At 50.5% G+C, this 22,828-nt stretch overlaps 1 long non-coding RNA gene across 1 annotated transcript in view; it reads left to right on the forward strand.

The window, feature by feature from the left end:
• Positions 1–17,218: 17,218 nt before the first annotated feature.
• LOC133749440 (uncharacterized) overlaps positions 17,219–22,828 on the forward strand; it is a 30,508-nt gene continuing 24,898 nt past the window's right edge. Inside the window, exon 1 of the long non-coding RNA XR_009864584.1 lies at positions 17,219–17,883. This is a non-coding gene — a long non-coding RNA (uncharacterized LOC133749440). The remainder of the gene's footprint in view (positions 17,884–22,828) is intronic.

Here is a 22,828-nt window from a genome sequence, read left to right on the forward strand (position 1 = left end):
GTGCCCAGGGTTTCTCACTGCCCTTGCCCTCTCTTGTTCATGTCTAAGACTAGACCCCTAGTAGCCTCCTGCCCCGTTCTCAGTCACCCTTCCCCTCAGCCTCACTATCCAAACTGCCCCACACATACCCTGCCAAGGTGTCCCAACAAGATCCCTGTCCCATATGTTGTTCAATCTTCAAGCTGCCCATGCCCGTTCCCCGGGTCCTGCTTTTTCCCTGCCCTTTGTGCACAGCCTCCCACCCCTTGGCCAAGGCCATTTGCATCTTCAGAAGGACACGGAATCGGGGGGTCGTTCACTACAGGGTCGCAAAGAGAAGTGAAAGCTCTCACGTGCTGAGAGGGGAAATGCTGGGGACCAAGGCGGGGTCACGAGGACACCCTTCACTCCCACCCCCAAAGCTACTTTAAGCTGTTCCTGTCGAGACAGAAGGGGCACACCCCCAGGAAACTGACATCTAGGCCTCTGATTCGGTGTGAATTCCCCTGCTCTCTTTGTTAGAAGTGAACGTGAGCTGTTTTTTTTTCTAGATTTATTTGAAAAGGAAACCATCGTGGTGGTCTAGCTTCTCAGGAGAGCTGGCGATGCGTGGCAGCATTTCCTTCAGGTCTGCTCCTGGGGACCAGAGGCGAGGCCGGGATGCCTCCGAAGCGGCTTGCCCACTCAGTGCCCGCGTTTCGGCTGCAAGGTCAAGATGACTGTGTGCTTTTAGGCTTCCCAGGAAAGATCATATTTCTTTCTGCCCTGGAGTGAATCACCAGCTCCCTAGTGGTCTCTGCAGGCTGCCCTTTCGAATACCACACTCTCCTTTCCTTTGTGGTTTTTGCTTGATAATGAGTTCATTGCAAGGCTTCCTGCCTGGCTGGGATGATGTCTCTGTCAGACACTGTGTAGCAATCCGAGGTTGAGTGGGACCCCTGACAACTGGCATCCATCCTGGTCTTATCGGCATCCCTCAGTGGGCAGGCACCCAGACAGGTCCCAGACAGGCGCCCAGACAGGTCCCACGTAGAGGAGAACTGGCTGGGTTTTCCTGGACGTTGGCTTGATTTGGGCTCTCACTCAAGGAATGGTTTGTGACCCCAGCTAGACCTCAGGGAAGCTCTCACGGGCCAATTAAAGGCTGCAGAAGATATTTCATTCTCTCTCCCTCTCTTTTTTAAAGATTGATTTATTTGAAAGGCAGAGTTACAGAGAGGCAGACCGAGAGAGAGAGAGAGAGAGAGAGAGAGAGAGAGAGATCTTCCATCTGTTGGTTCACTCCCCAGATGGCCACGACAGCTGGAGCTGTGCCGATCTGAATCCAGCAGCCAGGAGCTTCCTTCACGTCTCCCACACAGGTGCAGGGGCCCAAGGACTTGGGCCATCTTCTGCCGCTTTCCCAGGCCACAGCAGAGAGCTGGATCGGAAGTGGAGCAGCCGGGTCTCTAACCAGCACCCATATGGGATGCCGGCACTGCAGGCAGTGGCTTCACCTGCTATGCCATAGCACCAGCCCCTCATTCATACTTTTAGTACCCCATTATGAAGTTTAGACAGAGGAGCCAAGTGTCGTGCAGTGTTTACTTTTAAAGAAATGTGAAAGTGATTATGATTATGGAATCACATACGTGGATGGAGCTGTGAAATACAGCAATAGAACCTAATGATGTGGTGCAGTGTGCTTCCAAGGCAAATGCACACACACACGTACTCGCACTTCATGGAGCAAGAGAGGAAAATTTCTTCTGAATGGATAAATACGTATAGGAAAAGCAGACTCACGGATTCCTGCACATTCCTGGCTTTACGACCCTACAGCTTGATTGAGTTAATGCTGACTTTCCTCATTTGGCTGGCAAAATACAGTTTCATTCTGCAGTTGTTACTGCAAAGTAAGTAGCTTGATTTTCCCTCCCACACCTCGCCGGATATTAATCTTTCGGCATCCTTTCTCTCCATTTTGCAATATTCCTGATGTTCATGCTTCCTGTTGAGAAACAGCTGTGCTGGGGATATCCTGTGTGGTCAGCAGGTCCGTGGTTCTGGGTGCCAACTCTCAGCAGAGAGGCCTCTGGTATTGACCTTGGGTGTGGCTTTGCCAGGGTGGGGGAGGCTACTTGTGCCCTGGTAGTTCTGAGGCTTGCCAGACCCAGATCATTCCATGAACTGTGACTTATTTTTATCTATTTAGAAGGATGACACACACACACACACAGAGGAAGAGAGAGAGAGAGAGAGAGTGAGAGAGAGAGAGAGAGAGAGAGAGAGAAACACCTGTCTGTTGTTTTACTCCCCCAAATGACAAAAGCCAGGACTCAACCAGGCTGAAGCTAAGAGTTGAGAACGCAATTCAGGTCTGCCACATGACTGGCAGGAACGAAATTACAAGAGGCATCGCCTGCTGCCTCCCAATACCTGCATTAGCAGAGAGCTGGAGCCAGGCACTGAACCCTAGATACCACTACGCCAAACGCCGGCCCCTCACCGCGGTCTTCCAAAGGTTGTTTTCTTGCAGGAGTGCCGAGGGCAGGCGATCATTTCCTACTTTTTTATTTGGAAGCAGCAGTTTCAGATGGCATCTGCGGTGGTTTGCACCTCTACGTTAGCCTCTGTAGCACAGCATCTTGCAGGAGCTCCAGATCCCACGGCAACGGCAACACCAAATCGATGGTGCATAGCGAGGCGATTGTGGAGGTGATGATCCCAGCAGGATGCGCTGTTGAACTGCGACTTCTCATGGCTGTTTGGTGCGTGCCATGAAATGTGACCTGGGAGACAGCTTTGCCAAGACTAACATCACTGATGGTTCTTTCTTCATTTGAGGGAGCTTGTCCCAAGTTGGCAGAAATTGAGAGAACAGTCTGCAGGACTCAAACCCTAACTGTGTGGGTGTCTCAGTTACTTATTACTGCATAGTTAAGTCCCCTTGTGACACAATAGGTGGGTCATGAATTCAGACAGGGCTCAGCGGGGGCCAGGCTCTGAGGCAGATCGGCTGGAACTGGAGGATCCAAGATGGCTTCACTCACGTGCTCATCACCTGGCTGATGGCTGGGGGAGCTCACTTCTCCTCCAAATGCCTACCCCCCAGCATGGTCTTATAATGTGCTTGTAAAACCATTTTTTCCTCTTAACCCCTACATCAAACCATGGAGAAAAGCAACCCGTGGGAATAAGGGAAACAACTGAGTATTTGTAGCTCAAATAACAAAAGCTATGCTCCACTGGGAAGTCGATCCCTACTTCTGGTTGCTTGCACTGCTTGGCTCAAGCAATACACCTTGATCTTCTACTGGTTCCTTCATTCATTCATTGAATGTCTTTCAGCATTTTTTTTTTTTTTGACAGGCAGAGTGGACAGTGAGAGAGAGACAGAGAGGAAGGTCTTCCTTTTTGCTGTTGGTTCACCCTCCAATGGCCGCCGCGGTAGCGCTGCGGCCGGCGCACCGCGCTGTTCCGATGGCAGGAGCCAGGTGCTTCTCCTGGTCTCCCATGGGGTGCAGGGCCCAAGCACTTGGGCCATCCTCCACTGCACTCCCTGGCCACAGCAGAGAGCTGGCCTGGAAGAGGGGCAACCGGGACAGGATCGGTGCCCCGACCGGGACTAGAACCCGGTGTGCCGGCGCCGCAAGGCGGAGGATTAGCCTGTTGAGCCACGGCGCCGGCGTCTTTCAGCATTGAATATGTTCTCAGTACCTTCATAAATGGCCTCCAAGATAATAGGGTTTCCAGTGATACTGTAAGTCATAAAAGCAGGAGCTGCCATATTTCACAGTTAACCAGGGCTTCCTGGTTCCCTAGTTGGTACTCTACAGGCAGCAGATGCCAGGGACACCATGGTGAAAAAGATACATATGGAACCTGTCATCTTATAGCATGATGAGAAAAGCAGGCAAGGGATAGCAAAGTGAACATTTTAAATAATGAAACCCCCATAAAGTGTTGTGGGAGAAATAACATGATGAGGATTAGACACAGGAGAACATTCTAGGGAGTTCTAGAAGAGCATTCTGAAGCAGGGGTGCTTAAGCAGGGAGCTGACGATTAATAAGTTTGACCCATGTGAGGAGCAGGGGTGGGGGAGGCACCCAGCCAGGTGGCAGCAAGGATTCTTCAAGACAAAGGTGCTGAGGAGGGAGGATGTGGCCTGTTCTTAGAACTGAAAATAGCCTGGCTCCACTGGGACGGATGAAACACATTCATCTAGAAAACCATAAAGCACAGACGATCAAAAACAATCTTAAGACAACAACTAAAACAACTGGACCCAGACTTTATTGAACCTATCAACAGCACCTCTGGTAGGAAAATATGGGCTCTAAAGTGAGTTGCTTATTGTTATTTTAAAGATTTACTTAGCTATTTGAAAGGGAGAGAGAGAGTGAGAGAGAGAGAGAGAGAGAGAGAGAATGAATCTTCCATTTGCTGGTTCACTCCCTAAACAGCTGCAATGGCAGGAGATGGGCCAGGCTGAAGCCAGGAGCTTCTTCCGGGTCTCCCACATGAGTGCAGGGGCCCAAGCACTTGGACCACCTTCTGCTGCTTTCCTAGGTGCATTAGCAGAGAGCTGGATTGGAAGTGGAGCAACCGGGTGTCGAACCTGTGCCCATATGGGAAGCCGGCATGGCAGGCAACGGCATTACCCGGTAGGCCAGAGTGCCAGCCCCTTGACTGTTTCGAAATGCAACTGCTTGGGACGCTTCCTCTTGGAGCCCAGCAGCCCTACTGCAAGCCAGTGGGGCGACAGGTGCTGCCATTGCCACTGCCGGCTGCCGCTGAGCTCCCAGCCATTGGCCAAAGGCACCTTCCAGCCTGTGATGAGCCCCAGCTGAGCCCAGTCAACAGATACGTGAAAGCGCATACTAAACGGTAGCTTCCAGTCGCTCAGTCTTGGGCTAACTTATCATTCAGCAACAGGACACTAGAAGAGCGCACTGATCAAAGCTTCATTTTCTCTCACAGAACCTGTTCCTTCCTCTGTGCATTCCACTTCAGGAAAATGCTCCACCTTGATCAGGTCACAAATTTTGGGTTCATTCTGGATCTTTTCTTCTTCTTGAATGTCATGTCCAGTCCGTTAACGGGTGTGGTTGGCCCGATCTCTGGTTCACAGTTATGACCGCTGCACCTTGCATCATTGTTTGAGTGCCCATGGCTCCTCCCTAGGGCTTCTGTGGTAGCTCCTTGGCTGGTTCCCTGCTTCCACCCTTGCCCCCAGTGTTTCTCCTCCATGTGGTGGCCAGAGTGATCCTCAGACAACAGCAGCCACAGCTCATCTCAGACTTAGGATAAACCCCAAGTTTTTGTTCTTGGCCTCAGACGACCTCCAGGATCTGTCCCCAGCTTCCTTGCCAAGCCCATTTCCTTCTGCTGCCTTCCTTGCACAATTTGCTCTTGGACGGGCTCTCTGGCTGCCTCCTGAATATGCCAATCAACCTCTCCCTACACTCACCATGCCCTAACGCTGGAACAGTCCTCCTTCCATGTCAGGGTGACCCTTGCTCTCGTCCCCATGCAGATTTCTCTGAAGGAGACCCTCCTCCCGACCCTGGCACCCCTCGCCTGCTTCCTGCCCCTAACGCTCCTTTGATTGTCTTCATTTTTTGCAAAATTGCCTGCCTTTGCTACTGATCTCTTCATTTGTCAACTATTTTACCCTGCTAGAATCTAGTCTCCCGAGGACAGGGTGCTGTTTGCTCACTGGTCTATCACATGGTACGCCCGCGGAGGTGTTTCTTGAATGAATGGGGGAATCGCTGAACCTGTTTGCCAGCATGTCATAAGAACTCACACGCATTTGCCTTCCTCATGTCTACGCTGATGTTTCCCACTCTTCCTGCAGCTCTGAACATCAGGACCATGGCTCTTGCAGGCTGGGATAGGGCAGAATGAGAACATGTCAGGGGATTAGGGGTCTCTTTATAGGACCCCAAGTCTTCCTTCCTTCCACTTCTAACTTCTTGGAGTTCAGGTTCACATGAGCCCTCATACTGGAACCTGGGCAGGTCTGAATGACCGGCTGACCCTGGATAGTCATCTGATTAATTAACGTTGGAAGGTTCCCTACGCTGCCCCAGGTATTGCTTGAAGGGTTTGTGGTGCCTTGGAGAAAGAGAGAGACTGGGCTCTGTCCAGTGAAAGCTGACATTTTTAAAGCATGGCTGAAATGAGAGAGGGGCTAGGGAGTAAGGGTCAGAGGCGTGAAAGAGGCTGCCTAGAACCAAGTCCCTGGGAGTGAAATGGAGCCCGGGGTACTCCCAGTTTAGTCCAGACTGGATTCTTGTGGGGGTACCCCAGAGCTCCCCTGGTTCCTGAATGGCCTTCCAGCCTTCCATTCATCTGAGACTAGACTAGACTTCCTGCCATACTGCCCTTTACCTGTATGGGACCCTCATATTTGTATAAAACTCCCGAGGAATGAGAAGGCTCACCATTTATTGGTGACAGCTGGCCAGTGCCGTGAAGGGGACACAGCATGGGGCCGATGCTGTGGCAGAGGGGTATAGCCGCCACCTGCGACACAGATGTCCCATGTGGGAGCCAGTTCAAGTCCTGGATGCACCACTTCTGATCCAGCTCTCTGCTAATGTGCCTGGGAAAGCAGTGGAAGATGGAACAAGTGCTTGGGTGCCTGCACCCACGTGGGAGATCAGGAAGTCGCTCCTGGCTCTTGGCTTTAGCCTGCTCTAGCCCCAGCCATTGCAGCCACCTGGGGAGTGAACCAGTGGGTGGAAGATTTCTCCCTCTCTCTCTCCCTCTCTCAAACTGTTCCTTTCAAATAAGTAAAATAATTCTTTAAAAATATAGTAAAACGCCCTGTTGGCAACACTTTTAAATGGTTGTCTGTTGTCTGTTATTATACAAGTATACCCCTCTGAATCAGCAAAGTGTTGCTTTCCCTATTTCAAGGAAGAGAAAATTCAATCCAATGAGACAGGCTTAATGGAAATCATTTAGGACAACCAGGCAGGACTTATGCATTCAAAATATCTCCCATATCAACTGCCATTGTGCCCAAGGTGCTACCATAAAAGATTTGCTTCTTTGGCTGATGATCTTAAGTCTTAGGTCTGTGAAAATAAAAGGGATCATCATGAAGAAAGCAACACAGGTGTTCACAATGGAGTTAGGGGCTCCTAGGGTAGCAGGACGTCGGCAGGACTCAAGCTTCTGCTCGGGCATGTGATCTCGGCTCACCCTCATCCTTTGACTGCAAGCTTATAAAAAGGGTAAGTACGCTGGGTCCAGAAGTGCAAGATCCAGGTCCAGAGGCCACTGGACTACTGTCTCAGGGACATTTTACTAAGCCTACGTGTTCATTATCGACCATAATAACCCCATTTCTCAATTCCTACAGGAGCTCCCCTGCAAAATAATTCAGACTCCTTTATAATGAAGTCACACACGGTTTGCTCACATAAGCTCCTGCCTTCTCTGCCCTCTTGGGAATGCTGGCATGGAGCTACATGGACCTATGTTTCCTGAATGGCATTTTCTAAGCTCTCCAAAAAATACTTTTATATTGAGGTTCCTAAGTCTGAATGAATCCAAGTTCTGCTCCACTTTCTATCCAGCTCTCTGCTGTGGCCTGGGAAAACAGTGGAAGATGGCCCAAGTCCTTGGGCCCTTGCACCCACCTGGGAGACCCAGAAGAGGCTCCTGGCTATTGCAGTCATTTGGGGAGTGGGCCAGCAGTTGGAAGACTGCTATCTCTCTGGCTCTACCTCTCTCTGTAACTGTCTTTCAAATAAATGAAATAAATCTTAAAAGGAAAAATTCAGACTTCAAGGCTGTGTTACTGGGACTACGGAAGCACTGGCACTCGAATGCAAAGGAAGCATTGGTGGGAAGCATCGACAGAACCTGCTTAAGTCTCTTCTGGAAGCCGGCGCCACTCCGAGACGTGCTCCAAATCCTGGGGACAGACGCGTGCATGGTTGGGAGGCGCTTTGCTCGGCAGACGAGAGTGGATGCAGCCAGCTTGCTTGCCAGGCGCCGCTTGCTAACCAAGAGCGTTTTGCTTGCAGACCCACAGGGCTCTGGGAAATCCCGCGCTGGGGGTCAAACAGCTGCGACCTTCTCAGCCTCTCAAAGCACTTCAAAGGCCTGGAGGAGCCATGTGTCATGGGAAGGCAAAAACCGCACTCATGAATATTTTCAGCACGTGGGGCTGTCAGAAGCGGGAGGCACGTGACTGAACTTAAAGATGCCGATCCCTAGAGCTTTCTGCAGGGCTTGTTTTTATTTTACTTTGTTTTTTAATTTCTATTTCCGTCAAAGAGCAAATATATTCAAGACATAAGCCCTCCGATTGTAAACATCCTTTTCTACATCGGGGATTATTATGGAAGTTGTTCATTTGTTTATTTTCTCCAGAATTCCTAAATTCCTACAGAGCATGCTCTTAGCAAGAATTGCACTTGGCAGGATGTTCTGTGAAGATTCATGAAAATTCAGAGATGCGGGCCACCAAATCACATAAGAAACTAGAGGCAGAAGGGGCTGGTGCTGTGGTATAGTGGGCTAAGCCTCTGCCTGCAGCGCCAGCATCCCATATGTGCAACAGTTCGTGTCCTGGCTTCTCCTCTTCAGATCCAGCTCTCTGCTATGGCCTGGGAAAGCAGTAGAAGATGGCCCAAGTCCCTGGGCCACTGCACCTGTTTGGGAGTCCTGGCTCCTGGCTTTGGATTGGCACAGTTCCAGCTGTTGTGGCCATTTGGTGAGTGACCAATGGATGGAAGACCTTTCTCTCTGTCTCTCCCTCTCTCTGTAACTACCTCTGAAATTAATCAAAAAAAAAATTTTTTTTTAAGAAACCAGAGGCAGTTTTCAATGACTATGAAAGTCCTCTTTATATTTCTTACCTGCGGTAGACACTTGATCTAACTTCTGATCCTTCACTTTCTTTTTCAAAAGTAATGAGAATCACTTAACTAAGGTGAGACTGATTGCAAATAACCACATCTGACATATCTGAGGCATCTTTAAAAGATTTGCATGTATTCGGAGAAAACTATGCATAGATTTCCAAATTCTTTTATCACCACCTCCCTCCCATATAATCCACCCTAACTTGTTGGAACATGTACACACAAGATCCAGTCTGACACTCTAGGAAGGATAAGACATCATGTGAAGAGAACCATTTCAAAGCAACTTGAGTCCTGCTAAAATGGAACTAATAACAAATATGAACTCCGTGGTGAAGCTTGGGTGGAAGAGTGGTGACGCTTTACCAGAAGTGTTTGGGGACAGTGCCCCCCAAAAAATCAGCAGTTTACAAATGGACAACATGTTTTAAGAAGAAACAAGAAATTATTGGTGTCAGACCACCCTCATCAATTTTGTGAGGAAAAAAATTAATTTTGTTCCTGCCCTCCTTGGAGATGACTATGGGTTCACAGCAGAAATCACAGCCAACAACGTCGATATTGCACCTGCTTGGCTGCACAGTTCAGACTGAAAAACCTAAGTGGAGCAAACTTACTGCTCAGTGGTTACCAGAACCGCTGCACCCAGGTCAGCCCTCAGTGCAAACGTGCAACAAGTAGCATCAAGTCTCCGAAGCTTTTTTTCAGGACCTGGGACAAGAGCTGAAACTCGGGTTTGTCAAAGCAAGTCAACGCAATGGCTAGCAAGGGGTAGACATGATCCCACTCTGCCAAAGCAGAAGCAGGCCGGTCAGGAGCCAAGGTCACAGCAACCATTTTCTGGGCTGCTCAAAGGCATTTTGCTTGGTGACTTTCTGGAAGGTCAAAGAGTGATCACACCTGCTTAGTATGAAAGTGTCTTGAGAAAGCGAGCCCAGGTGTTAGTAGGAAAAAATGCCCATGAAAGCTTTGCCAGAGAGTCATTCTCCACCACGGCAGGGCTCCTGCCCACGCCTCGCTTCAGTCGAGGGCAATTTTGTGACGGGAAACCCTTAGGCATCCACCTTCCAGTAACGATTTAGCTCCTTCTGCCTTCTTTGGGTTTTCTCATCTCAAAAAGTCATTTTTCCAGCCATTTTCTCTTCCATTTATGAAGTAAAAAGCCTTGCATTGACATGGTTCCATTTCCAGGACCCTCCATACTGTAGGGATGGACTAAACAGCCACTATCCCTACTTACAGAAGTATCTTCGACTTGATGGTGTTTATATGGAGAAATAAGGTTTATGTCTTTGTTTTTATATTTTAATTCCATTTCCCGTGAACTTTTTGAAGTCCCTTCGTATTGAATGCTTGGTGTGATAAGTGCTTTACATGCATTATCTCATTGAATTCTCAAGATAACCTTGTCAGGAAAACACAATTGTCATTTAGGGAAAACAAACTGTTTTGAACACACTTTTGTGACCAGGTGTGTGGGTTGTTCTTTTTTTTTTTTCCCTCACATATCTGATTCTCCAGCAGACACCAAATGAGGGTCTCACAACTCAGTTCAATTCTGACACCGGCCCTGGGAGGAAGCATTGGATCCCATGAGCGAAGGGCCCCCCATTTTAGACGTCAGTCAAAAGTCCCAGGTTGTCACCTGCACTTCCAGGTGATGAGCTATAAGTTGGAGCTCCCACAAGTCCCTCTTCGGGATGGGCCATTTGCAAGGATGTCTCACAGAATGCAGGCACTTCCTCACTCACATTTACCAGCTCATTACGTCATCAGGGACATGACAGAGGGCGCAGAGGAACAGCCCAGTGAGGAGGAGGTGCATAAGGGGTGGGTGCAGGAGTGCCCATCCCTGTGGAACTGGCTGCACTCCTCCCAGCCTGCCCATGTGTCCCCCAACGTGGACGCTCTCCCCAGGGATTTTCTGGTAGGCTCTCACCTTCCACAGAGGATGGGGGCTGGGACCACACGTCCCAAGCTTCTAATCGTGGCTTTGTCTTTCTGGTGACCAGACCCCTAATAGTTACCTCCTTAAAGCAAAGACACTCCTATCACTCAAAAAATTCCAATGAATTAGAGGGTGTGTTAGGAACTGCGGTCAAACACCAAATATTAGAACAAAAAATCCACCCAGCCCCCTTATTTCTCAAGAAATCAGAAGTGTGTAGGCTCTTCATGCCAGTAACAGGTTGCAGAGAGCACGTACTTTTTTTTTTTTTTTTTTTTTTTAGTATCTCATAGATATCTCTAAGATACAGCGTGTTTAGTGACTGGTAGAGTTTGGATTGAAACCACTGACCAACCAATTGCCAAGCCACTGGCCACGAATCACCACTGCTATGCTGTCCAAACCTGCCTCCCAGGTCTACATTACAACAGAGCCTTGGCACAGCAGTTGGTGGCAAGTGCCTAACTTTCTATAGCGCATAAGTTTGACCTGTGTGATGTTGTGATGTTAGGAGGAAATCCATTAGGATAGGAATGTGTATTTAGTCACTGTCTCCGTTTCCTGAGACAGAGCTCCTAACAGCCCTGGACTCTCAGAAGGCACCGGCATCTTTTTGGGGACTATGGAGGCAGCTGATGGGTGGAGTAGTCGCCAGGGCTGTGATGAGGTGACTGGAACTTCCGGCCTTACCCCCCACGACCTTGGAGCAAAGGTCACAGCCCGTGACTGGTGACCGGCGTCTGAAGTGGATGGGTGGGTGGGCAGTCGGGGGGCTCAGCCCATCACCTGTGGAGCCCAGAGAGGGTCAGAAGTGTGTGTGCTTGGTGCAGCGGCCGGAAGTGACCTGTGAATGTGGCTGTGGCGAGCGCGGCTTTGTGTTTCTCACAGTCACTCGGCTGTGGCACCTCCCCTGCCCCGGCCTCTCTCCTGCCACTTGGGCCACCATTCCTTGCACCTGGCGCCTTGCCATGCTGCCCACGTCGGCTCCGTCTGCCACCCCGGCCCGGGCCCGCCCTCTAGGGGCCGGTAAGGGAACTGGAAAAGCGCCGCTGGGTGCAGGGCACCGGCCCTTGGGTTCCCTTGCTCTGGGGATTGCGAGTCCGTGCCCGCCTGAGACGACCGCCTCGCCCTGGAGTTCCATCCGCTGGAGCTGCCCAAGGCCGCTCTGCTGGAGCAAATTCCTCTCTGACCGCGCGACGCCAAACCTGCCGGTGGAAACTGTGCTGAGCCGCGGGTCGGGATGCGGTGACGTCCAAGTTCCCGTTTCACTCTTTACTGTGCTTATGTAAATAGACCCTCTGTGGACTCTCAACGGCTTCCTAATGCCAGAAACTGTTAGTCATTGCGGTGCTTAATGGCCCGCTCTGTGAAATACCCTCCAGGGCAAAGCCGCCCTGCAGCTGTGCCATCCGCCCTAGGTTTCCTGCCTGCCTTCCCAATTGTGCAATTGCCTGGGGCTTATCTCCCACTTCTGTCCGTGCACAGGCAGGCTGTCTACTCTTCACACCTTTCTCCTCCTTACTGTCCGGTGGGCCTTTGCCATGTCCAGCCCTGCTCCGCTGAGACTAAAATTTACCCAAGGACAAAAGGAAACATTTCTTTCAAGTTGTGAATATGACGTTCTCTTTCTAAAAAAAAGTTTTTAACCAACAGAGGAAAATCGTTAGGCTTCTACCTAGTAACCTGCATCCGGCTGAACATGCCGTTGTCACATAAAACATACACCCCCTAGAGCACTCATGCTTGTACCTGTGCCTTAGAGTCACGTGGGAGCCTTGTGACAACACCGTGCTGGGCCCCGCCCTCGCGGCTCTGCTGTCCCAGGTCTGGGGGCAGCCAGAGAACTGGCATGGCCACCAGCTGCCGGGGTGGGAGGGGGAGTGGGGGGAGGCCTGGGTGGGAGGAGCTGATGCTGCCACTCAAGCCCAGAGCCACATGCTGAGAGCCAGTGACGTCCTAGCAGAGCTCAGCAGAGCCCTGAGGATCAGTTCTGCCTGATTTCATGCTCTGACGGCTGCAATTTGCCAAATCCCACTCAGGCTGGCCCGAGTGCAGAAAAGCACTTATTGGAAGCAGCTGGGACGTCTCCGAAGTTCCAAGACTGAAGAGCACAGTGGCTGGAGGGAGGGACCCCCCCACCCCCTCTTCTCTCTCTCTCTCTTCCTTGTTCTCACATCCAGACTGTAGGCTACTCTGTTCAAATAACCAAAGGGAGCCCTGCCAATGACCTGATCATCCTCAGGGCCTTGTCACCCCCGAAGCAATCAGCCTGGGCCGGGGTGCAGCAGATCTGTGAGCCTCACCGTGGCGCCATAGGGAGCACCACGGAGGGTGCAGTTCTCAGAGAAGGGCGACGGAGGTGTGGCACAGACTGCAGACGGCCTCGGCTGGGTCATCTGGGCTCTCGTGTTCCCAAAGAACGAGCTGAGTGTGACTTGGGGGACTCGAGAGACTTGCCAAGGAGCACACACCTCCTGGTGGCGGAGCCGCAGCTGGGAAGAGGCGAGGAGAAGTCTGTGTCTTGGCCTGCGTGCCCTGGAGCTGCTGGTACCAGCTCCAGGAGTGACTGTTAAGTAGTCAGCCATTTTTCAAGCAAGTCAACCTTGGGAACTAGAAATCGGCCATTGATGGAATGTTGGCTACTATCACAGACCAGGACCTTGTTCTTTTTCTTTCTCCCTTTCTCCCTCCCTCCTTCCTTTTCCCCCCATCTGTTTATAGAAAGAGCCAGTTGACAGGTGCACTATCGCCCAGTTCCGTGTGGGGAGAATTTGCCCTGCAGGCGGCCCAACCTTGGGGTGCCCTGCCATTAGCTGATTGTCCTAGGGCTGCTAGCTGGATTCTATTTGCATGTCCAGTCTCTCAGGCCTCTGTCCCACACGAGGACACTTTCTCCCTGACACCTGTCCACCAGTAAGTCTGTTGTCCTCATGCCCATCTTGTTCCCGATTCAAAGCTGGCTCCTTTGTATTTGTTTAAAAAAAGCAGAACTCCAGTCTTAAAAGAATCAGACAGGCCTGAGCAAGTATATGCCAGGAGGAAGAGAAGTGCCTTTAAGAGACTCACTTGAAAAAAAAATTAATCAGGCAGTGAATAAACACATTTCTCCCAGGGATGTTGACTCGCTTTGTAGTTATTTAAAGAGAGCAAATTGTTCGTGGGCAAATTGTCCAAGACAGCTTTTTCCAGGCCCCGGGTGTGTGGCTTGGCTGCCTTTGAGCTCATTCCCATCAGCAGACAATGGCTGGAGAGGATGGGAACTCCGTGCCTGTAAGTGATTCCCCAGGCCCCTGGCCTCTGCCACCTGCCGCCGAGCCCGCTGACGCACCTCCACTGTCATGCTGGCGGCACTCCACGTGGCCTCCTGTCCCACATTTCTTAAGAAGCCCCCGCTACGTGTGCTTCACTGACCGCAGGCAGTGCTGGGAGCTGGGGACGGGTAGGGGTGAGCCAAAAAATTTCCACTCTGTAGTGCTCCCGAGAGCCAGAGACCTAGAATAGCTCAAAGCAAAGCTCCGGCCTTTCAGAGGGATGTGGGGAGCGACTGCTCTGTCTCCAGCATGATTTCCTGGAAGCCTGTGGCGTCAGGAGTCCCTTGGCACCCTTGACCCATGGCAGACCCAGTTGTACGGATGCTCTTACTTGCGCTACTGAGAAGTACGGAGATGCTAAGGACGAAGGAAGCACTGGCCCTTACGTCTGTACAGAGGAAAGTCTTTTAGAAATTTTGATCTGCTTGTGTTTTCCTTCTTCCTCCTCGTCCCCTTCCGCACCCTCACTGCCGTGTGATGCACACTCACTGATCTTCTGCCAAGCACTTCCACTGACAGACTGAGCTAGGTGCTTGGAGAAACAAAAGGTGCACTGAGTTAGAAAGAACAGGGCACAAGGAGCCAGCTACCTCCCTCTCCGAGATCAACCTGCCTCACCTTATTCGTTGGTTTTTCAACCACACGCGTAGGGGGTGTTAGCGATGGTGAGTGTAACAGGCTCTTCCTGCCCCCCCTTCCCCCCAGTTCCCTGAAAGGAGTCAGACAATGGAAGCAGTAATGACGTCCCCACTCTGAAGTGATCCATGCAATGTGCTAGGATGGTGGTGAGTTTCACGGGTGAGCCAAGTGCTCTTGAGGGATGAGTGTGTCCTATGAAGACTCGCTACTGCAGCCTGTGAGGGTGGCAGGGGACCAAGGGAGCTGGGTCTTGGTCCCTCTGACTCTGAGATCCTCACAGGTGCAGGAACTGTGGCAGAAAGACAACCAGCCCTGTCCCCTCTTATACAGCGGGACAGACAGGCAGGAAGGCAGCAGGAAGTCACGGGGGAAAGCAAGGAATTCTCCCTGGGCCCGGTCCTAGCTCCTAGCCCTAGGTTAGATGCACAATTCTGTGCGTGAGCTCTGGCCCTCCTCTTCTGAGCCTGGAGTCAGCGCCATTGTAGCCGCCCGCCTGATGGGGCCATAATGACGCGCAGACGGGTGTGAAAACATGTGATGAGACATCTAGCTCCCTAACCGACGTGATGCCTCTTCGTACCCTCCCGTCTTGCGGCCTCAGCCGGGGTCTCACTGGGTTTCTCCTGCACCTGTGCAGGTACCGGGGTGTCAGCTCCTTGGAGGCAGGGAACAGGTGTGGTACCTATTACAAAGCTGCTTGGAACAGTTGCTGGGCCATAGTCACTGGCAGACGGCTGAACGGAACGCAGGGATGCCCCCCCCCGAGAGCCACTCGCAGTGTCCCCCTCTGCCTCCGACACAGCGGCCCCTGTGACCTGAATGTGTCAGAAGCACAAGCCCTATGCCCCGCCCTGGCAGAAGGCTTGTACTTCCTGCGACAGCGCTGGGCAGGAGAAAGTGCAGGCCTGCCGCTTTCTCCTCCCAAGAAGGCACTTCCTGTTTTTTTTTTTTTTTCCTTTTGTAAAGTCCACAGTGATCATGTAGTGGGTTGACCACAGACCTTAGGCTGGTGACCTGTAGGCAGTGCAGCTGGGACGGACAGACAGTTGTGATGGGCAGGGGCTGGGAGGCACCAAGACCCAACAGAGCCTCTGGGGGCAGACTCGGCTCTGGATCTGCTGTTGGGCTTCTGTGTCCTGCACACACCCACAGATCTGCAGGGTCCCATGAGGTGCTCACTGGGAACTGTGCTCATCCTCACCAGTGACCTGATGAATGAATCGAGAGGTGTGTGTCTGTGGAGGAGCTCTCTATCCTGTGCCCGAATCACTGACATGACAGGTGTGCTCTCAGGTGAGAAGTGGAGCCAGGAGGGGGTGGGGCAGATTGCAGGATTACAGGACACTCAGCCCTGGGAAGTGGGGTGAGAATCGGGAACTGGAAATAGGAAGCAAGAGAGAGAGAGAGTCAGTAAGGAGAGTGAGGTGGGGACACTGGGCAGGTGCTACATCATGGGAGCCAGATGAGAGAGAAAGAGATGAGGTAACTCTGTTGAAAGACTCTGAGATGTAGCAATCAAGAAGTCATTAGTGGGGTGATGCCGTGGTGTAGTAGACTAATCCTGTCTACAGTGCTGGCATTCCATATGGGCACCAGTTCGTGTCCTGGCTGCTCCTCTTCTGATCTAACTCTCTGCTAATGGCCTGGGAAAGCAGTATAAGGTGGCTCAAGCACTTGAGCCCCTGTACCCACATGGGAGACCCAGAAGAAAATCCTGGCTCCTGGCTCCAGATCAGCCCAAGCTTGGGGAGCCCAAGCTGGGATGGAAGGCCGACCTCTCTGTGTCTCCATAACTCTGCCTCTCAAATAAATAAGTATCTAAAAAAAAAAAAAAAAAAAAGAAGTCATTAGTAAGATGCAGGTGCAGAGGTTCAAACTCTTGGCAAGTGACACAGAGAAAGCTCGGGGAGACAGGTGGCTGCCCATGGAGGTGAGGCTGAGCAGGGCTGCAGGTGCTCAGGGGTCCCACAGGAAAGGACTGAGACCCGAGGTGGGAAGAAGGGTCAGGGTCAAGGGAAGATCTTGTCAGTTAGGGCAGTTCTCACACACTTGAAGCCAGGAGGGACCGGCTCGCAAGAGAGAAGTTTCAAAAGAAAAAAAAAAAGTCTGGGCGATCAAGATTCTTCAGGAACAGGAGGAATTCACCTGCCCTCTGTGACTGTGGGGTCAGAACCTGCAGCCCGAAGCAGTGGAATGAGGGTTGGTGAAGTTAGGTCATCAGAAGCTGAATCCCCAGCAGAGGAGACCCTGCTAGTGAGGCAGCTGCTAAGGGGAAGAAGACTACAGGGATTAGGGGCGAGGGCTCAGGACGTGACAGTTCGGTATTTTTTTTTTTTTTGAATCTTGAAGGAAACAGTTTTTTGGCAAGTGAATTATTTGCCCTGATATGAGGACTGTGCCAAGACGAAAGCAAGCAAAGGTGCTATTCCTTGGTTTATAACCTTTTCTTCCTAGGTAAGAATTTCCTGGAAAGAGCAGGTGTCGTGTTGACAGAGACGGTCTTAATGCTTGGTCTGTCGATGCTGTGACAGTCTCAGTTCCCAACGCTGGGAATAGCATTGGCCAGAAACACCTTGGCAGTGGTTCCAAAGAACCAGTTTAGAAGGTCTTCTAAAGATGTCATCCTTAGACCTGACCTGGGCATCAGGCTTTTTGCTCCCTAGGTGATTCTAAAGGGCAAAGGTTGGGAACTGTTTCGTTAGAGTTAAAGGAAAAAAATAAGGGATGGAGTTATCATGTGGTTGACGGGGTATGGATTTCCAGAGTGGGGGATAACCCTAAGGTGGCTTAGAAGGAGGTGACCCGGGACATGAGGACATGGTTCCCATGAAACAAGAAGGCTGAGGTTTGAGGTCTCACAGGGGAGGAGGAGAAAGATGTGGGATGATGGTGATGCAGGAGGGAAGCGGTGGTTTCTGTACGGAGAAGAAAGAACACCTGGAGGTGGCCACGGGCCGACAGGAGGCTATGGTATCACTGACGAGAAGACCATGTGGATCCACGATGTGGCGTCCAGAAGATGAAACACAAACCAAGGCTCCTGCATCTCAGCAGCTGAGACACGGCCTCGTGGAGCGAGGACTTCCTGCCCAACTCCGTTCACTGCTCACCAGAAGAGGTGGCCTGGGAGGAGGTGAGGAGTGCCAGGGAAAGGGCCCCAGGGGCCCCAGGCCTTCAGGGCCAGCGGATGCATGGAGGGAGGGGACGAGCCCCGGGCTGGCATTAGGACAAACCTGTCTCTGCAAAGCAGGGGTGCTGCAGAGCACCAGCACCTTGGACGGGGTGAGAGGACAGGGTGGAGAGCCATGTGTGGAGTCGGAACGGGAGCTACGGGGAGAGTCGAGGAGAGCGAAGGATCAGAAAGTGGGTTGGCGGCTACACAGCTGCCTGCACCTCCAGCCAATAACACAGGGAGCATCACCCAGGAGTCTGTGAGCTTTCCTCTCCTTTCCTCTCCTTTTCTCTCCTCTCCTCTCCTTTCCCCTGCCCCCCTCCCCACCCCTTTAAAAATTATTTAACCTTGGGTAGGCCATAGCTTTCCTGGTCCAAATGTCATGGTTAAAGATACTCAGAAGGATATAATTAAAGTCCCCCTCCCACTTCTGTCCCTATTGATCCTGTGCCCACCTCTCCGACAGGCAGCCACGATGAGGTTCTCATGCAACATCCAAGCAGTTGAGGCTGTGTGTGTGTGATCTGTACACGCGGGTGCTCCTTCTCCCTTCCATCTGTGCAGGGGTGGCATATGGCCAGGGCAGTTGCTGTTGCACAACTCCAGGGGGCACTGTCTGCATAGGGTACACGAGATAGGGACCCCAGAGCTGTTCAGCAAGGAAGAAGCCACCAGTGTGTGCAGTTTGTGCATGGAACCGGATGTCTTACCTATCTTTCCACCGCAGTCCCTGAACACATCCTTCTTTTTACAACAGCACTATGCCAAGGCGTGGATGTAACATCATTTATTAAAATGACCTATAAAGGACATTTTGGTTGTTCCCAAGTCTATGCTTTATAAATAATACTGAGCATTCATTTTGTACAATTTCAAGTATATAAAAGCATTTCCTCAAAGTGAAGTTACTGGGACCATGTATTTAGCCTAGCAGGTAAGATGTATGTCAGAGTACCGAGATTGGATTCTTGTCTCTGGCTCCCCAGCAGTGCACACCCTGGGAGGCAGCAGGTGATGGCTCTTGGGGTTGGGTTCCTGCTACCACGTGGGAGAGCTGGATTGTGTTCTTGGCTCCCAGCACTGGTCCTGGCCACGTCTTGGCTGTTACAGGCATTTGAAGAGGGAATTAGTGGGTGGGAGCTCTGTCTTTGTCTCTCTACCTCTCAAATAAACAAATATTTTTAAAAAGTATAGCTGCTAGTCAAAGGTTCTTCTAGCAGTAGACTGGTCCAGATAGTAAATATTTCAGTTTTCCAAGCTTTACAGTCTCTGTGTCAACTCTCAGCTTTGCCATAGTGGTGCGAAAGCAGCCATAGATAATGCATAAATGAATTCCCCTGGCTGTGTTGCAGTAAAACTTTATTTATGGAAACTTGAATCTGAAATTCATGTCATTTTCATGTGTTCCAAAATGTATTTTTCTCTTGATTTGTGTTTCAAGCCTTTAAAAATACAAAAACAAAATAAAACCAAACCTCACTTTTACTTTACGGGTTGTACAGAAACAGCAGTCTATGAGCTGTAGTTTGCCAACCTCTGGTTTACACAATATAACCATTAGTAAGTATGACCAAGCTGACCTTGGCTGAGGTTGTATCCCTTCATGTGTCCAACAGCAAAATGCGATTCTGTCATTCCCCTCAGCCTTGCCAACAGAGTAATTATTGGCTTTGGGGTTTTTGTTAAACAAATAGTGAAAGCAGTATCATAGAGCAGTTTTAATCCGCATTTCTATGGGAATGAATGGGTCTTCATATGTTAAAAGGCATTTTGTTCCCTCTGCTAAGCATCAGTTCAGATTCTTCAGAAGACTTCCTTTTAAATACCAAGTTTGTGTGTGTGGTAAATCCTTTCCTTCTTTTTTTTTTTTAATATTTATTTATTTATTTGATAGGAAGAGTTACAAAGAGGCAGAGAGAGAGAGAGAGAGAGAGAGAGAGGGATCTTTCATCTGCTGGTTTACTCCCCAAATGGCCTCAATGGCTGCAGCTGGGCCAATCCGAAGCCAGGAGCTAGGAGCTTCTTCCAGGTCTCCCACGTGGGTGCAGGGGCCCAAAGAGTTGAGCCATCTTCTGCTGCTTTCCCAGGCCATAGCAGGGAGCTGGATTGGAAGTGGAACAGCCGGGACTCCAGCCTGTGCCCACATGGGATGCCAGCACTGCAGGCCAGGGCTCTAATCTGCTGCACTACAGTGCTTGTTCCCTAATTGGCTTTTTATCAGCTATTCAGGAAGCGAAGAATAGATAGCATCTCATCTAAAGATGATCACTAAGGTGATCCGATGAGCTGAGTGAAGGAATGTTGGTTTCATAGGCAGAGGTGGGCCAAAGAAAGCAGAAGCCACGATCAAAAAATGGATGGGGGGCTGGCGCTGTGGCATAGTGGGTAAAGCCACTGCCTGCAGTGCTGGCATCCCATATGAGCACTGGTTTGAGCCCTGGATGTACCACTTCCTATCCAGCTCTCTGCTATGGTCTGGGAAAGCAGTGGAAGATGGCCCAAGTCCTTGGGCCCCTGTACCTGTGTGGGAGACCTGGAAGAAGCTCCTGGTTCCTGGTTTTGGATCAGTACAGCTCTGGTGGCTGTGGTCATCTGGGGAGTGAACCAGCAGATGAAAGACCTCTCTCTCTATCTGCCTCTCCTTCTCTCTGTGTAACTCTGCCTTACAAATAAATAAATAAACCTTTAAAAAATGGATGGGTGGTCTCAGAGTTACTGTGTTGACAGTGTTGGAGCAGAGGGGACTTCCTGACTGTGCTGGCTTGGGGCAAGCTGGACCCTTCTCACTCCTTGCTGTGGCTCTCCTGGCCCATTTCAAAGTGCAGTTTGATTAGCATGGCATCCAGCGGGAGGGGTTCCATTCTGTTGGACCCTAGGTCAGGAGTTCAGGACAACACAATGGCCTCACGTGAAACGGATTTAACATAATCAACAAGTTGGAGGGGGAAAGCAAAATTAATTTTGATAATACTTTACATACTAAAAAAATGACTCACCATTAACTTGAAATCCAAGTCATCCTGAATTTTTATTTGCTGACTCTAGCAACCCTGTTCTGGCTGTTGTAGAGACTTGCTAGGGGTTAGGGCATGGGAGGAGAACCAGGCTTCTTGAGAAGTTTAGGAGATAAGAGTGGTGATTCTAGAAACGGAGGCAAAGGGGAGATCGGTGACCCATTTTGGAGGTAAAGAAGTCACTGCAGGACTGCTATGAGACAGGGAGGAAGGAGAGGCCTGGGGTGGCGCCTGGTTGGATAACGGCAGAGTAAATGCAATGCTCTCTGCTTGTTTATTCTACCAAGGCTGCAGACACGTGGCTACTGAGTCAATACTAGTAGGTGGAAATGCGCTGCGAAATGGTTTATTTACTGACAACCAAGAGCACTCCAGCCAGACCTCCCTGAATCAAAGTGACCAATATACTTTCAACCTACTCATTGATTGTCTTTGCTTCTTGAAAAGACCACTTTAAACACTTTAAGCCTAAGATGCTATTCAGTAATTAGAACAAGCACTAATTATACTTCAGTTCCCTCCAGTGCCTGATTCCCATTATACTGCAGGGAGTAGATGACAGGGTGGAGAGAGTGAGTGACGAGTAGAGAGATGTTAACAGGAGCAAGAAAGAGAAAAGCGCGCGATTCACTGGGTTTGGCTTCTAGGCTGCCGAATGCACCGTTTTCTCACAGAACTGGTTAATTCTAAAGTATTTCGGGCGCTAGTTCACAGGAATTGACAAGTGGTTTGCCAGTCTGCAGAGTGGGAGGAGAGGCAGCATTGACTGAGCTCCCCACGAGATGCCAAATACAACTTGTGGTGGAGGTGTTGTACATTCCCGTGTTACACAAGGTGCTGACCGGCCCTGGGACAGATTCAGTGGTTAGAGCTGAGCTTGTAAGCAGACCTGCCATCCGCCTGAGTCTGGAGTGTGTGGGTTTTCCATTGCACCATCTTCCTTTACGTGGTCTTAGAGTTTGAGTATCTCCATGCTTGGCAAATAGTTATAAGGCCTTTCCTTGTTGGCTCTTTCCCCTTCGGATTCTCCTTTTGCTGTGCCATGGACTGTAAGTAAGGCCATAAGTGGCAGAGAAGCAAATGTTGCACAACGGATTGCGTGTGCTGCTTGGTGATGGTGGCTGGTTCATCGTTCTGATTGTCGGAGATAAGGCTTGGGCCAAATTGAAATGAGAAAGGGTGTGAGAAGAGGATGTGACCTTCAACTATATAATGAAATGCAGAGTCTTCCTAAAGCAGAGAACTGTGGCTGGGGTTGGGGAGAATTCTGTGGTGGTTTGCTTTAATGAACGGATGTGCATTTTTTCCTCTGCAGAATCTTGGAGCTGGAAGCTCAGAGGGAGAGCACAGGTGGTTTTGTTGTGGTCCCAGTGAGGAGCCAGCACCCAAGTGGGAAAGCAGGAAAGACTGTGGCGTGGAAGAGCCCAAGAGGACCCTGGTGGGTGACAGCCTCCTGCTTTCCTATCCCACGGTGCTGTTCTCTCTCCTGTCCTCATTCTTAGGAAACTGGCTCACTGGTGCAGCAAGGCCGCGTGAGTTGGGCCTTAGAGAACAAAGGAAGAGCTGTATCTGCTCTTGAAGCAAAGCCAGCAGAGACACAGAAGGCTTCAGAAGCTGTTAGTAGGGAATAAGAAATCACTTTCTAGAATCTTCTGGAATATTCTGGAAGTGAATGGATTTTCTGCTGTTGTACAGGATGAGGGCTTGAGTGATTTAATTTGGTTATGGAGGAAGACCGGAGGATGGGGCATGGAGGGTCAGGTTATAGTTTGGGAAAATTCCCATTTTTAGTATTGTGTGTCTCAGGCAGGAAATTAGACACAAGAAGAAACCCAAGAAGGTCCTGTGGATGGGTTTCTCCCACAGAAGAAAATCCCTGTATCCCTTGTTAT

Source organism: Lepus europaeus, chromosome 20 (assembly GCF_033115175.1).
Source record: "Lepus europaeus isolate LE1 chromosome 20, mLepTim1.pri, whole genome shotgun sequence".
Lineage (NCBI taxonomy): Eukaryota > Metazoa > Chordata > Mammalia > Lagomorpha > Leporidae > Lepus > Lepus europaeus.